At 52.0% G+C, this 14,703-nt stretch overlaps 1 long non-coding RNA gene across 1 annotated transcript in view; it reads left to right on the top strand.

Moving 5' to 3' along the window:
- LOC114065598 overlaps positions 1–14,245 on the top strand; it is a 55,213-nt gene extending 40,968 nt beyond the window's left edge. The window contains exon 3 of the long non-coding RNA XR_003573007.1: positions 14,180–14,245. This is a non-coding gene — a long non-coding RNA (uncharacterized LOC114065598). The remainder of the gene's footprint in view (positions 1–14,179) is intronic.
- Positions 14,246–14,703: the final 458 nt, after the last annotated feature.

Genomic DNA, 14,703 nt, shown 5'->3' with positions numbered 1-14,703 from the left:
AGCTAATGATCCAGCATAATTAACCTGAACTCTTTGGAGGACTGCAGTCACTAGAGGGAGACAGGGGAACCCCCTCTGCTATCCTCAGTGTGGGTGATTCATGGCACCCTGTTCCCCTTCCTCTGCAGTCTCCCGGGGGAAAATCCAGCTGGCTCGGAGGGGTGCAGGAGGACGCCCTGCCAGCTTTCCATCATGACTTGTCATTTTAGCTCCCAGCCAACACCTTCCCCTCGGAAGCAGGGACCAGGCTGTGCCCTGGAATAAGGACACACATTTCCTAGCAGGAATTAGGAAAGCCTTGCTACCTTACCTGGAATCTCTGCCCATTTTCCTGCTGCCCCTGGCAAAACTGTTGGGACAGTTGACTCGAAGGGATTTGTGTCTTGTTGCAACACAACATGGAAACGCTGATCAAGGCTGCCTTGCCTTGAGGAACAAGCTAGAAAACATAGGTGTGGGAAAAAGTGTGTTACCCTGTAGGGCGAGTGCAAGGCATGCCACTGGAATTACCCAAAGCAGTGCCCGTGGAGCCATCTGGGTGCTGGGGACATTGGCTTACTGCTGGGGAGTGTAGGATTAGGAATGTAGGATAGGAACAAAGTGCCATGGGGTGGTTTTCTCAGAGCCTGGCAGTGCCACTGGCTGGCATGGGAGTCCGACTCTGCAGTGGAGTTCAGCAAGATACACCCGGCATTATCCAGCCCAAAACTTGGGTGACCATCCCGTTCACGTGGAGGCATCTGTGGGTGGATCCTGTCCTGAAAATAAAGGAAAAACTCCCAGCACTGTGGCTGGATGAGGATCTTTTCCACTTGAGCTCGGACAGGGCTGGGATGCAGCAGCCCCATCAGCATGATGAGGAGCCCGGGGCTCCCTGGACAGACTTGCTCACCTGACACCTTTCCCTCAGCCTTCTCACTGCTCTGAACCACTTTCCTCTCCTCTCCTCGTCGCCCCGGCACAGACCTGGGTGTTTCTGTGACTTACACCCCCGGTTTGTGCCCCGGCGGGTTGCTCTCCACCTCCGTTCCCAATTCCTGCCCCAAATGGCATTCTTCTCTGCCGGTGAGTCACACGCTGTACTGTTGCAACACTCACCTTGCCGCGACCTCGGTGGGAGCCCTGTCCCTGCATGCAGGAGCTCACTCGGGGCGCAGTGATTCAGCTCAGATCAGAGGGCTCGCGCCTCTGCCCTGTGCCCAGCTGTGTGTATCCAAGAAAGCATTTCTGCCTGCTGGGGAGTGAATCACCCAGGAGTGGCTTACCCAGCCCTGCCTGCTGCGAGCAGGAAGGGGAATGGGAGGAGAGGAGAAGGGGAACGTGGCTGGAGATTCACTGGCAGGGGGAACCTTCCTCCTGCACCTGGGACTGGGGCCACTTTGCAACGCAACGCTCGGCTTTTGGGTTGCAGAGGAAAAAAGACTCAAGTCTTCTTGACTGGAGATGGAGATGGAGCACTTGGCTGCTCTTGAACAGGCTTGGAGGACACTCCAGCAGTGTCCCTGCTGGAGCAGAGAGCAGCCAAGCCTGCCCTGTGCTGACTCCATGGGCTGCAGCTTGTCTCCAGCCCGGTTGCTTGTTCTCTGCTGATGCTTCAGGCAAGCTGGGACACGGCCACCACACAGGGGACGTCCTCTTTGTCATGGGCTGAGCTGACGCTGGGCTGACCTCCCTGCCAATTCCCACAGCCGCTCGCTGGAGCTGGAGGCTGGGGATTTTCCAAGTGGGGAAGCTGGTACAGGGCCATCCTGCCTGCCCAGCTGTCATCTCCCATAGGCAGTGGGTGGCATTGTGAGTGGATGGAGAAGCTCTCATTGTGCTCTTTCTGTTGTGCTGTTTCGTTTGCTGTGGTCTGCATTTGCTGTGCACTGGCCCAGAGCAGTTAAGAACATCTAATTTAAGAATAAATACAAGTCGTGGCAATGACACCAGTTGTAAAGGAAAGCTACTTGGTGAGTCTCCCTCTTTGACCTGTCTGTTTTTGGTACACTCTGTAGCAGGCTGAGCATTACTCACTTGGAGCAAAATCCTTTCTGAGTATCAGGTCTGGGCAGATGGGAGCTGGGAGTTGAGGGTAAATCTGTTTTGGGCTCCCCAAAATGCTGATGTGATGGGTAAGTCTGGTGAGCATCTGTTTAGATGGGATTTGCAAAAATATGTCCCTATGAGGTCAGAGCAGCCTTATGGCCGGTCACTGAACAGCCTCCTGTCCTCAGAGGAAGGGCAGGACCATGGACCAGGTGTCAGGGACCAAAGTCAGCCCACCTATGGGTTTGCCCACGTGGAGCTGCTCTGTGCCGGGTTGTGAGTCTGACTTGAATTTTCTAGTGAGAATATTGGTCAGGATTGCTGAGCCTTGCTGCTGGCTCCATTCAGTCTGCCCCAGAAGTGATCTGGGCAACAGCAAAGCTGTGTCTGATCTGGAAACGGTTCCTGAAGGACAGAATTGATACATTTGCCTGTATGTCCCCACCCCGCCTCACGTCAGACTCTGCTTGTTGCCTTCATTCTTGAGGTGCGTCATGGCTTATCCCACCCATCCAAACAACCCTTATTTGATACCAAGCAATTGTTTGTTCCCTCCTGGGCTTGGGAAGAGGGCTCCCAACCTCACCCTGGGGGTGTCACCATCCTTCAGGCACCTTCTTCGTGCCATTACCACTGGCAGACACATGCACGTGCACCTCAGCTGGCACTGAGGCATCCCGGGACAAGGGCTGCGAGGTGCTGTGGTAATTCACACGATCAGTAACTGCAGGGGATAAATCTCAGATACACATCTCTGGGGCAAGGCGAGAGACCTGCAGCTCATGCGTTTCTGGCACGGCAATTGAGAATAAAATCGCAGCCCCTGAAAGTTGAATGATAAACCTGACACTGACAGGTGTGGGGAGGGAATTTCCTGCAAACTGCTGACTGTAAACATGGCCATAAGTGCTGTTCTGGGAGGATCTGTGTGCGGCACGGCCATATGGAATAGATCAGGTGAAACCCAGAGCTGGTTCAACCCCTGTTGCCGCAGCAAGGGCGATGAGAGCATGGGCAGCCTGTGGGTAGGCTTTCCAAGGACATGCCACAGTGGTGGCCAGGATGGGGTCTGCAGTCTGCTGGTGGAGCCTGGGATTATGAAAGGAAGCAAGCAGGAGGCTGGGAGGTGGGTGATGAGGAGCTTGGTCCTTCCCAGCACCCAAAACGGCTGGGCTGCAGCAGCGTGCAGCTTTGTGCCCCACACCGCTGGTGGAGAATGGGGGGTGGGAGGGAGGCATGTTGCTACAGTTCTGCCATTACCACATCCAAAATTATCGTTCATATAAACAAGGCGAGCAAGCAAACCTCAGGACAAACCAGAACTCGTCTGGGGGGAGCGGGAAAAGGCAGCAGCCACAGGGAGGGGGAGTAGGGTTGTGCTTGGGACTGCTCCTTCAGGCAGTGGGCTCCTGCTGCTGGCACTGTGATTTAACCCACCTCACCCCGTGCCGCTGGACACTCTTGCAAACAATCACAGCACATGTCTGAATTTCCCCTGGTGCAGTTTGGAAGAGGAAGATGGGAAGGAGCAGGGGGTACCTGGGGAGAAGCTCCACTGTGCTGATGTAGGAACTTCTCCCTAGCCCCAGGCAAGTATCCAGCAGCAATTATCTCTGGTGGGTGCCACCCAGAGCGAAGCTCTCGCTGGGTTTTATTTCCTGGACATCTATCAACCTGCCTGAAGAAAGCTCTGCTGTAAAGCCTGTGTCCCTCCTCTCACAGTGAGGGTTGTGCCTGGATGACTTGTACTCAGATGGGTGCCAGCAAACTGGCTCTGCAGAGGGCACTGGGCAGGAAAGGGACCTCCTGCCAGGGCACCAGAGCACCCCAGACTGAGGTTTAAAGCGTAGGCTGGTATGTTGGCATAAATCATCTTCCCATTCAGCATCCCCACCTCTCCAGACTCTGGTGTGCCTTTTCTATCTGTGGTTCTGTAGGGAAGTTCTAGCTCCATGAGGCCCAGTGCTGCACTAAAATATAAATGTCATGTGCCATCACTGCCCCACTTGGGCTGGGGTGGAGATTTGCTACTGAAGTTTAGAAGAGGTCATCATGTGGCTTCTCACAGGGAATTAACCTAAGGGCTTGCACACCAGGGCTCTGGAGGGGGTGTCTGTGCTTCAGGTGCCTGAGCCGACCCCTGGGGTAATTCTGCCTTCTTGAGAGGCTTTCCCTGGGATCTGAAGAGCATCTTGTTTCAGTTGCTTTTTCTTGCTGTAAGGTTTCTTTCTTAATGCAAAATAATTAGTCCTGGGGACATCCTGACCTGGAAATGAAAAGAGGGCAAAGTCTGGGGTTTGCTCTCATGATAAATCAGGTACCCTGCTGGAGTCACGTGCATCCTTGGAGCATGAGGTTATTCCTCATCACCAGAGTCTAAAACAACGTTGGTCAGTTTTATTTTTGGTGAGAAGATATTGGCATCTCTATTGGCCATTTGTCTATGCTGTGAACAGCTTGAACATCCTGTATCAAACCAGAGAGGGGTAAAGTCCTTGAAATGAGGAATTTGAAGCACCAGGAGGGAAGGAATTGAGAAATAACCAGTTTCTTGACTTGTCATGTGAAACCCAGCCTTCTGGTTAACTTCAGCACAAGTGTTGCAGAGATGTAGGCAGGCAGATGGATGGCTGAGATCTAATAAATACTGGCCAATACTGACATGGTTTGGTGTATGTGTATAAAGAATGACTGTAAGCAGCCTTGATATGATTGTTGGGCAATGGTTTGCTGTTATGCAAATCACACAGATGTTGCACAACAAGGGAGGGGCGATTCTTCAGGTGTCCCAGTGCCTCAGCTGTGGCTCTGCTTTGCTCAGTCCTGCTTGAACAGTGCTGTGGAGGCACAGCATGGAGGATATGGTGCTTCTTTAGTGCCATGTCTTGTTCTGGATGTAAGGGACCCATCCTGCTCCCTCTCTCCTTTGAATTATTGTCACTAAATAACACACAGCTAGTTGAGGTGCTTCTCTCTCCGTCCATCTGCCACCTCTTGTCCCTGCATTCAACATTGGTCAGAGCTGGGCAAGGGTGCAGAAACCGTGGCTCTTGCACAGAGACACCATTATCAGACATAGGTCTGCTCTCAGATAAGCTTGGGGCCAAGTTTTTCATGAAGTTTTAAGTCTAGAGAACTTCATGCTTACAGCCCCAGGGTGCAAGGAGCCCAGGCTGGCTGCAGCTGGGAACACACCCCTTCAGGTCGATGCACTTTGGCTCTGCAGCTCGCTGCTGCTGGGGAGTCTGGCACTGTGAGGTGTTCAGATGTGGATCAGCACTGGCTGATCCTTAGCCATGCCCAGATTGCTATTTAATGTGCTCTTAATGCTCCCTAAGCTGGTTATAGAGGAAATTCTACTTTAGATGCTACGGTGTGCTCCCTGCCAGTCCTTAGCACAGCTCATTGTAGTACCAGCTGCAGCAGCATGCAGGATTCCCAAATGAATAGAAAATTATGGTGCATAGCTCAGTTAGGCACACGGGAAGGATTTCCCTCTGCAAAAGCAGAATGTTGTGTTAATTGGAGAAATTATAAAGGGATTAGTAGGGAGCGTACCTCTGTGGCAGAAAGGGCAGCAGAGTGGTGTGGGAAAGTGTGGTGGAGTTGGACTCTGTGGGCAACCTGTGGAAGCTCTCTGGACTGGGGTTCAGGCAAGCCCTGGCTGTCCAGATCTGGGAGGGGGAGAGCCAAGCCCCCTGGCCATTTACAGTTTTCTCTGTGCCCTCAGGAGTCCATCCCAGGGCAGATCAGCCTTTGCAGCTCCTGCACCGAGGAGAGCTGGCACCTGTCAGGTGTTGCTGGCTGTGACAAAACCATCAGGTGAGGGGAAGATCCCTCAGCCCTACATGTGTTTTGACTTAACCCCTGGGGAGCCTAATTCAGGGTGGCTTTAAACCACTAAATCCAAGGGGTTTATGGTGAACAGAAACAGCCTGCTGGGCTATGCTTCCCTCTGGGTGCATAGATGTAGTTTCAGGGATGAAGCAGGTGCTTGGTGACAGTGCTGGGCATGCACTGTGGATCTGGCTGTGAATCCTGGGAAGCAGGACGTCCATCAGCATAAGTGTCAAGGCTGGTGTGAAGTGAAGGACAGGTCCTGGCTCCCAAAAGCATGTGCCTTGAGCCAAAGCTTGCAGTGCTACAGGAGAGGAGGGCAGGCCAGGAGTCTCCCTGTGGCAGCAGGTGTTCCTGCTGGCCAGGCTCGACTCCAAAGCCTCGGCCAAATGTGGCCCAGCATATCCAGCAGAGTGTGCATGCATGGATATGAGCTCCACAGTGCACAGTGGGGACATTTGCTTCCTGGCTGCAGGATTTGAAATTCTTCTGCTCTTTGTTTTCTGGCAGAACGGGAGAATATGTGGATCCTCACATATCTGGTATCTCTGATTTATCTCCTCCCTCTACATGCCTGAAATCATGAAGGACAGAGAAAAGAAAGCCTGGGTGCCAGCAGCGCTGAAAGGGCCCTCTATATTACCTTGTGGTTTATAATTTCCAAAGTGCTTCTGTCCAAAATTGCCAGAGGACAGAATAGCTGTAGGGAACATGGAAACAACAACAGCTCGGACGCAGCTTGCTCTTGCTTATGCAGGAATGGACAGAATAAAGGCTGAGGGAGCACAGGTTTTCAGCAGGCATGTGAACACCAGATGGACAAGTACCCTGTGAACTCCTAACGTGGATGTACCTGGCCAAAGCCTTTTTCTGATGTGGATTTATGCATGTACGGACTGTGTAAACAGAGGGCAAAGTGGCCACAGGTTGTGGTGTTACACAGAACAGTCAGCCTTTCTGAGTGTGCTTTTATTCTTAAGGAGACATGTGGACCTGTGTGAGGCTCAGGAGACAGTAAACTTAAGGTGGGGGAAAGTCTGTTCTCTGCCAGGGTCTTGGATGAGAACCAGTCCTGAAGGCAGGGTTAATTCCAAGGGAAAGAACTTAGACGTTTGGGTGTTTTTAGGATCAAGGGATTGGCTTCAAAGCTGGTTGGGCATCTTAGGCTAACTTAAGGTAGGTGGTGTAAATAAAACGAGTGACCTGGAAAATGCACCAGATCTTCACACCTCTCCTTTCTCTTCTGCTGGGCAGCTGGGATGCAGTGACTGGGGAAGGTCAGTGGGGAATGGTGCTGATCCATGCAAATGGCACCAGCAATAGAGAAAACGGTGACAAAGTTGTGCATGTACAGAAATGAGTGGTTTTGGGTACAGGGGATGAATACATGAGCACACACAGGTGTCAAAACATCTTCCTAAGGTGCTAAAGCAGCCATTGATGCAGAATATATTTATGTGGAAATACATCTTGAGGTAGTAAACACCGGTTTATGCTCTTCTCCATGTATGTGCACGGATGCCTTTCATGGCACAACATGAACATGGCTAAAGGGGAGGACTGCTAAGCGAGATGAGAAGAGATATGGAAGCACATAAAAGACAGAGATTACACATTCTTGTACAGCCTTCAAAGATGAATTCATGCACTGGTATACAAATATGCAGGGTGGGGGGAAGAGATGTACCCAAACACATCAACAGGGAATTATACCCACGGAGGGATGAGCAGTCCCCCTCTCTTTTTGGATGTACGTTTAATACCTTTGTGATGATAATTAAAGCCCCGTTTGGGTGTTGCATCTTGCGATTTACTGCGGTGTTATAAATCTTTCAGCAATTTGAAATCTGCAGGGAACAAAGGTAGTGCAAAGGTTTGGAAAAGAAACAAAGAGAAGGAGCTGCACCACATTCAGCACGGGGTACCCTGGGCTATCCGGAAAGAGTGGCTGGTAGGCAGGGTGAGTAGGAGGTCCCACAGGGCTTTCCAGCCCAGGAGACCAAAAACAGTCGCCAGTGGACCCCAGTTCCTCCCATCACAGTACCTCGCCCGTCTGGCTGCTGGTACACTCATGGAAGGGGATCTGGGTCAGATTAACCTCTCTCCAAAGGGTCAGACCTTTTCCGGTGGCTCCAGACCCTCCTGAAGTGCTTGAAGAGGGGAGGGATAAGGGTGGGCTGGGAAAGCCACATGTGCTGCCTCTAGCCCAGCAACATCCACCACATCACATATGCCAACCCAGCCCTTGTCAGGCAGACCGCTTTCTTATGCCACCGTCTTTGAGGTTTGTTTTGCTACTCTGACACTGAACTTGTTTTCTTCTGCTCTTTGGACAGCTTGTCAGATGTCCAGTTGGTATATGATGGTAGACTGGCTCTGATAGCAGTCATGACATGGTGGTGACAGCTGTCCTGGCTGCTTCTGCCAAGAAATCAAAGCTGAAGAACGTGGACGGGGAGGTGTTGGTGGGACTGAGGGGTGGAAAGGCACAACAGACCATCTGCAGAGAGCATGGGGTGGTCTGTGCAGGTGACAGCAAACACTACGATTTGCCCGGTGGAGATGGTGATTTCTGGCTTCCTTTCTAGGATGAGATCATTCATTGGCTTCCCACCAAGAAATCAGCACTCCCTCCTGCAAACGGTTCAACCCTGCTGAGGGCATCTGTGCTGATTATTGCCGTAGATGAGTCTCCAAGAACGCCGAGGGGCTGATTCCTCAGAGAATTGAAGCCTGGCCACGTGTGAGTGGATGAGAAAGTAAATAAAAGCATAAGGAACTTGGTCAATCAATGCCTCCCTGTGCTAGAATCGCTCTTGTCTTCATCAGAGTCAGGAGAAACGTGAGGCCCTGGAAATGAGCAACGTGAGCAAAACTGGAAATGAGTAAAAGTCAGTGGGAGGTTTTGAATTTTTTTTTTTTCAATGATCACCTGTGTGATCATCATTTCGCCACTTCCAAAGCAGCACATGGCTTAATTCTGAGTTCTGCAAGGAAGAAAAATTTGCTGCCAGGCTGCCCTAAATAATCTCCAAGAAATCCACCCATTTTTTCTTCGGAATTTCAGGGTCAAACTTAGATAAGAGCTGAACCCCGCAGCTAATCCCATTCCTGGGGTGCCTGCTGGACTCAGCTGGAAAGCTCAGACCCTTGAATTTTTACCCATGTTTTTCAACCTTGATCCTCTGCAGGTGTCTAGGAAGAGGTCATAGGCAGGGTTTTGCTAGGAAAATTACCTGAGAGATCAGTGCCTGGGGTTTCCCAGCACCTGAGACTGAGAAGGGGAAGGAAACACTGAGGGGTCAGGAAAACAAAGGCTGATATTCCCTTGTGGGTGAGCAAGGGGCTTGCCAGGGAGATGGGGAGCAGAGCCTCCTGTTTAGCTCTGGGGTAAGGTTGACTTCCCTCCAGAGAGGTGGGGGTAGTGCTGGGGTGGCTACTGGCTGCGGCACGTCTCTGGTGATTTAGATCTGGAGATATGGGGGAGGTTTCTCTGGCTCCTGGAAACCCCAACAGTGTGAGGCAGAAAATCCCTTCCAGCATTTCCCGGGAAGTCTTGCAGGCTCTGGAGAAGACGGGCTGCAAAGTGGGCAGGAGAGACGGGTGTCCAACCCCACAGAGCCTGGGGCACTCGGAGAAGCTCTGCAGCACTCTGTGGAGAGCAGCCTGGGGGCAGCTGGCTCAGTGGGGTGTGAGGGAGGCCGGGAGAGGGTGTGCAGAGAAGTGCCTGGGGTTTAGGTTGGCAATAGGGTTTGAGTGGAGGATTCCCAGACAGAGGCACCCACGGGGTTGTCACTCGGGTTAACAAGCCCAGCTCCTGTTCTCTGTGGGACTGGTGGAGATGCTGTGGGCTGGAGTGGGGCTGGGAAGAGCCACAACCACCTGGACTCAGCTTTACTCTGGTGTCACTGACTGGGACGGAAGCAGCTGTGCAAGGATAAGCTGAGCCCAAGGAGAGGCAAGAGAGGGAACAAAACATGGAAGGAGAAGTAGGAACTTGTCAAGTATCCCAAGAAACCCTGTTTGTGTGGGGGTGTGCACACGTGGGTGAAGCACAGCTCTGCCATGAGGTCTCGGTTCTGTCTGAATGGAAGGAGAAGATCTTTGCTCTCTCACCTGGAAAGGAAGAGGAGACATTTACAAAGAAGCAACTGCAGGGATGCCAAGGCAGGTTCATTCACTCTCTTTACTGATCCTTTGGCACTCTCATAGAAGGAACATTTTGCAGCAGGGGGCATGTCTCAACCCCATCTTGTTTCCTCTGTCCCTGAGCCTGCCAAGCAGAGCCGATCCAATCCCTTACTGGCTCCTCCCTGGGTCCATTCACAAGCCTCTCCAAACGGGGCTGGATCAGGAAGCCAGGCCTCTCCCAGCTTTGGCAGTCCAAGGCTGGCCTTTCCCCAGCAGTTCAACCATTCCTTCTCTCCCAAATGGAACGTGCCCCAACACCTTTGCCTTGAACTGAGTTGCATTCAGGAGCCTGGGTTTGCCCACACTTGTTAAAGGTACGGCTGGAGGCGAAAAGCAGGGAAGCCAGACACAGCTCCAGCGTGGAGGAAAAGGGGAGCCCTCAGCAGAGCCCTGAGCTTGGGGCTGTGGAAGAGGGGCTGGCTGCTGGAGCAGCAATGTGTACCCCGACACCCCACCACAGCTCCTTTCCAAAGGCGTTCTTCCTCTTCTAACATTTGGCTTTTCAAGCCAGAACTGAGCATCCTCGGAGAGACAAACCAGAGCAGGAGGATCTGCCAGGGGGTCACTGCCGTGGCACTGCAGCTGCATGGTGGTGGGGGGGGGTTCTGGAGGCAGTGGGAGAAGGGATGAGCACAGCAGGGTGGGAGTGCTGGGCTGAGCCCGGCAGTGCTGAGGCTGCAGGGGCTGCTTGGGACTCTCTGCTGTGCTCCTCCCCGAGGGCTTGCCCGTGTGGGCAGCAGCAGGGGCAGGGGTTTGCAGGTGTGAGCTGAGTGGGGAGCACCTTCACCCTTGCCAGTTTTCAGGCAGAGGCAGCCAAGGAAAGGAGGATGGTCGTCTCCTCCCTTCCTCTTTTGCTCTTTGCATACGGAGGGGAATTATCTTCTTGCTCCTTCCTGTCTGTCCTGCATGCCAAGATCTCCAGGGGAAGTGAGTTTCCATGGCTGGGGGTTGAAGTTTGCCGGCACTGGCTGGAAAACATCTGTATGGACAGGCCCTGTGTTGTGGTTAATGTGCAAAGGATATGGGCATCTGCCTCTGAAGAGGAGCAAACCTCTGGAGCCCTCCAGATTTCCCCTCTGATTATCCCAGCATGTTTCTTCCTGCCACAGGTAGTTCATCCAATGCCAGCTGCCAGCCTAGGGAGAAGGATGCAAACAAGACATGTTAAGTAGAACACTCCAGCATCCCACTTGCATGAGCAAGCTGTAAAGGAAAAGGAAATTATTCCTGTGGAACAAGGATAAAGGCTCACCAAAGGGATGGCATGTGGGCAGCACCCAGAGTAGGGAAGGGCTCTTTGAAGGGCATGAAAATCTGCACCAGAGTGAAAACCTGGAGCTGGCTCACAAGTGATGGGGGAAATCATCTGATGGTAGATAAGGTAAGGATTTCATTAAAGACACCATGACCAGGAGGAAACAACAGGAATCCTACAGGATGAATCCTGCTGCTCAAGCCCAAGCAGACAGGGCATGATTGCAGGTGTGGTTAGTGCAGAAGAGCAGCAGGACTGGGTCAGACCGAAGGTCTGCCTTGACTCATCTCTGCTCTCAACAGCAGATTCTTCAGGGAGAGGGAGAACAGCAAAGTAGTGGTGATACTTGCCCTGGATATTAACCCAGTTTTCAGTCTGCATCCAGCTCAGGCACTTCTGAGCCAAAGCAGCTCTTCTGGGGACGTCAGTGCTGGGGGAAACAGAGCGTCCAGTTTCCAGGAGGATCCTCATTCTGTGGGAGGGAAATGAACCCTGTGGTCGGTCAGCAGTGACTGGATGCTCAGTCTCAGAGTCCTGCGGTGTTTTCACACCCCTCCTGACAGTGAGAAACCCTGTGAGTGTCAAGTACAGCCCCAGCCACCAAGGATTGTCCTGCCAGGCATGGCTGTGGTGCCGTGGCTGCCCTGGGCAGCCGCAGACAAGTCACCATAACATTGTGGTCAGGCCTGGCCTTGCATATGGAGAATTTTGGCCCCGTAGCTGACGGCAGCAAAGTCTCCAAAACCCAGGCAGTAAAGGTGATCAGAGAGGTGTTTGGACAAGAAATAACAAGAGACTTGTATAGTCTCTTGAGTCCAAATGAAGCAGCGATCAAAAGGAAATATGAAATTAAGAAAAATGTAGGGAATGCACATAAAAATGTGTCCTGGGGCAAGTCATTTCCCAAGAATCAGAGGATCAGAGTTTCTTTGATTAGGAGCATAATAGTGAGGCTGACAAAAAATGGGCTTAATTGGGAAATGGCCATGATTTATGTGGCAGGACATGAAATAGAAAGTAATGCAACTTCTTCATGGCCAATGCAGAAACTGGATAGTCAGTCCCTGACACAAATAATTACCTGCTGTGCAATTACCTTGGCACCAGATCGAGCCCAGCTCCTGTTAGACTTCAGCATCACTGTGCAGTGAAGTACTTGTCCATCTGTCTGCACCCTCTCTCTGTCTGTCTTAATGCCACCCAGAGGAATACCGTGCCTGTGGTTCTCTGCCCCATCAAATCTAAGTTAAAACCAGCCAGTAGGTTCAAAAATTGGAGGGATTGGTACTGAGAGAGACAGACCGAGCTGCAAAACACAAAATCTGGCATCACATAAGCCATGTGTCCTTTAGACTAAAATAGGGTCTGTACTCCAGAAGGATTAGGGGGGCTCAGGCACCTCTTAGTCAGATGGGATGGTGTCATGAATGAGTGGCTCAGGTCACTTAAAGAATCACTGGCAAAGGTATCAACAAAATCAGGTTTTAATACAAATTTGTGGCAGTGTGGCTTAACAGCATTTGAAGGCAAGGTCCACTCTATTTATTCCTACATAGATAAAGCGCAGAAAGGAAAATTGATCAGAATCATCGCAATATGACCAAGGATAAGTAAGGATAAGAGTGAAAATGGTAAGGAAGACCCTCCCATTGAGTCATAAGGTTCAAGAGTGGACAACTCTTGCCAAACTTAACCTCAGATTTGATCAACGTTTTTATGTCTAAAGGATTTAGCAACTGGGATGGGATGGGATGGGATGGGATGGGATGGGATGGGATGGGATGGGATGGGATGGGATGGGATGGGATGGGATGGGATGGGATAGCCAAGCGTGGTGGGAACACCCTCCAAAGGGACCAGGGCTTTGAGCTGCTCCGCTGCGAAGGGCAGCGCCCTGGACTGGGGGATGCGGGAGCGGGTTCCTCCTCCCGCCCGGTGCCCGAGCATCCCCGGGACAACACGCTCTGCTCCGGCGAAGCCTCCCCGCAGCTCCAGGCTCCATCCCCGGAGCCATCGCTCCCCCCGCCGGCCGCTCCGCGCCGCTGCCGCCAGCCTAGGATGGGGATCGACCGGGGGAGGAGCGGGAGAAGGAGGAACAGAAGGAGGAGGACGCGCCTTTCACAACTTCGGGGGGCAGAGGGATGCCTGCTTCCCTCATCCCCTCATTCCAGGCCGGCTGCGGAGAGATGTGTTGCCTGAAGAGTTCTTCCCGACGTTGTCTCTTCGCTGGAGGTTGGGCGTGTTTTTACTGGATTTGTCCATCTTTGAAACATATAAAAGGTGTTAAGGGAAAAGAAGGCTCCACAGTGGATATGGCCAGTTTGGAAGCTGCTCCACAAGCCGGAGCAGGGCAGAGGGGTGGAGGTGGTCGTGGCACAGGGACCCCTCCCTGTGCCAGACCCATGATGAGATTCCCCCTCAGCAGTAATACTGTGTGTGCTCGAACTGCTGTGAGAGAGATTTACCTGCTGGGAATGATAACTCGATCAACTCCACCATCCTGGGTGCCTGAACATGGGTTGAAGCCTCGGTTACTCAGTTACTGGAGTAGTCATGGTGATCCTGGCTTGTCACCTTTTTGCATCACCTGTATTTTGAATATTTAAGCCACTAACCTTAATGTAGTATTTATGCCACAGTCTGGTTTTTTTGTAAAAGGAAGGGTGAGGAAAACAGACAGGAAAGCACTAATCCCTCCAGGAATCCTGTCTTCCCCATCTTTCCATTCTCCAATGCAGGACACAGCTCAGTGAGTAACCACAACAAGATGAACCACCTCTGCCTGCAGATGCACTGTAGCACTCAGGTCAGACTGTGCTGGTCTTGGACCCAGACCTCTCTGTTATTTTTCTATTTCCTTCTTTTCAGGTTTGCAAACTGTGTCCTCAGTCAGCACTAACCACAGGGAGAATTTCCACTTGGAAATACAGGCGAGTTTCTTTGCTGCTGTGCAGGCAGGAGAGGGCTCAATTTCAGCTTTAACAGGGAAAGGGCTGTTCTGTTCCACCCTTGCTGACCGTCTAGGTCTGAAAGCTCAAAGAGGCCAACTCATTCCTCAAGTCCTGATGTAACCCCTTGTATGGCATTTGCCCCAACGCAGTGAAATTCCAGCAACTTGATACTTCAGGCTGTGACCTTTGAGGGGTTAGGGGAGCCCCAGCTGCAACCTCCTGAGCTCACTCTGATGCTCAGTTAAAGCCAGGGAGGCTGCACTTGTGGGAGAACTGAGCTGAGTCCTTTGGGCTCTGACAGACCACTGGGAGCATTGGACATGGCCTTAGAGATGGATCCCTTCACCTTCCAGAGGCATGATCACTAACTCTACAGGTTTTCTTGAGCTTGCTGGGATTTAGAGCTGACTCCTGCACAAGAGGAGAAGGCAGAGGAGAGGA

The sequence above is a fragment of the Empidonax traillii genome, unplaced genomic scaffold (genome assembly GCF_003031625.1).
Source record: "Empidonax traillii isolate 1590-97213 ecotype Southwest subspecies unplaced genomic scaffold, ASM303162v1 scaffold680:size346369, whole genome shotgun sequence".
In the NCBI taxonomy this organism is placed as follows: domain Eukaryota; kingdom Metazoa; phylum Chordata; class Aves; order Passeriformes; family Tyrannidae; genus Empidonax; species Empidonax traillii.
Note: the sequence above shows the minus strand (reverse complement) of the source record. Positions and strands in the feature narration are given on the sequence as shown.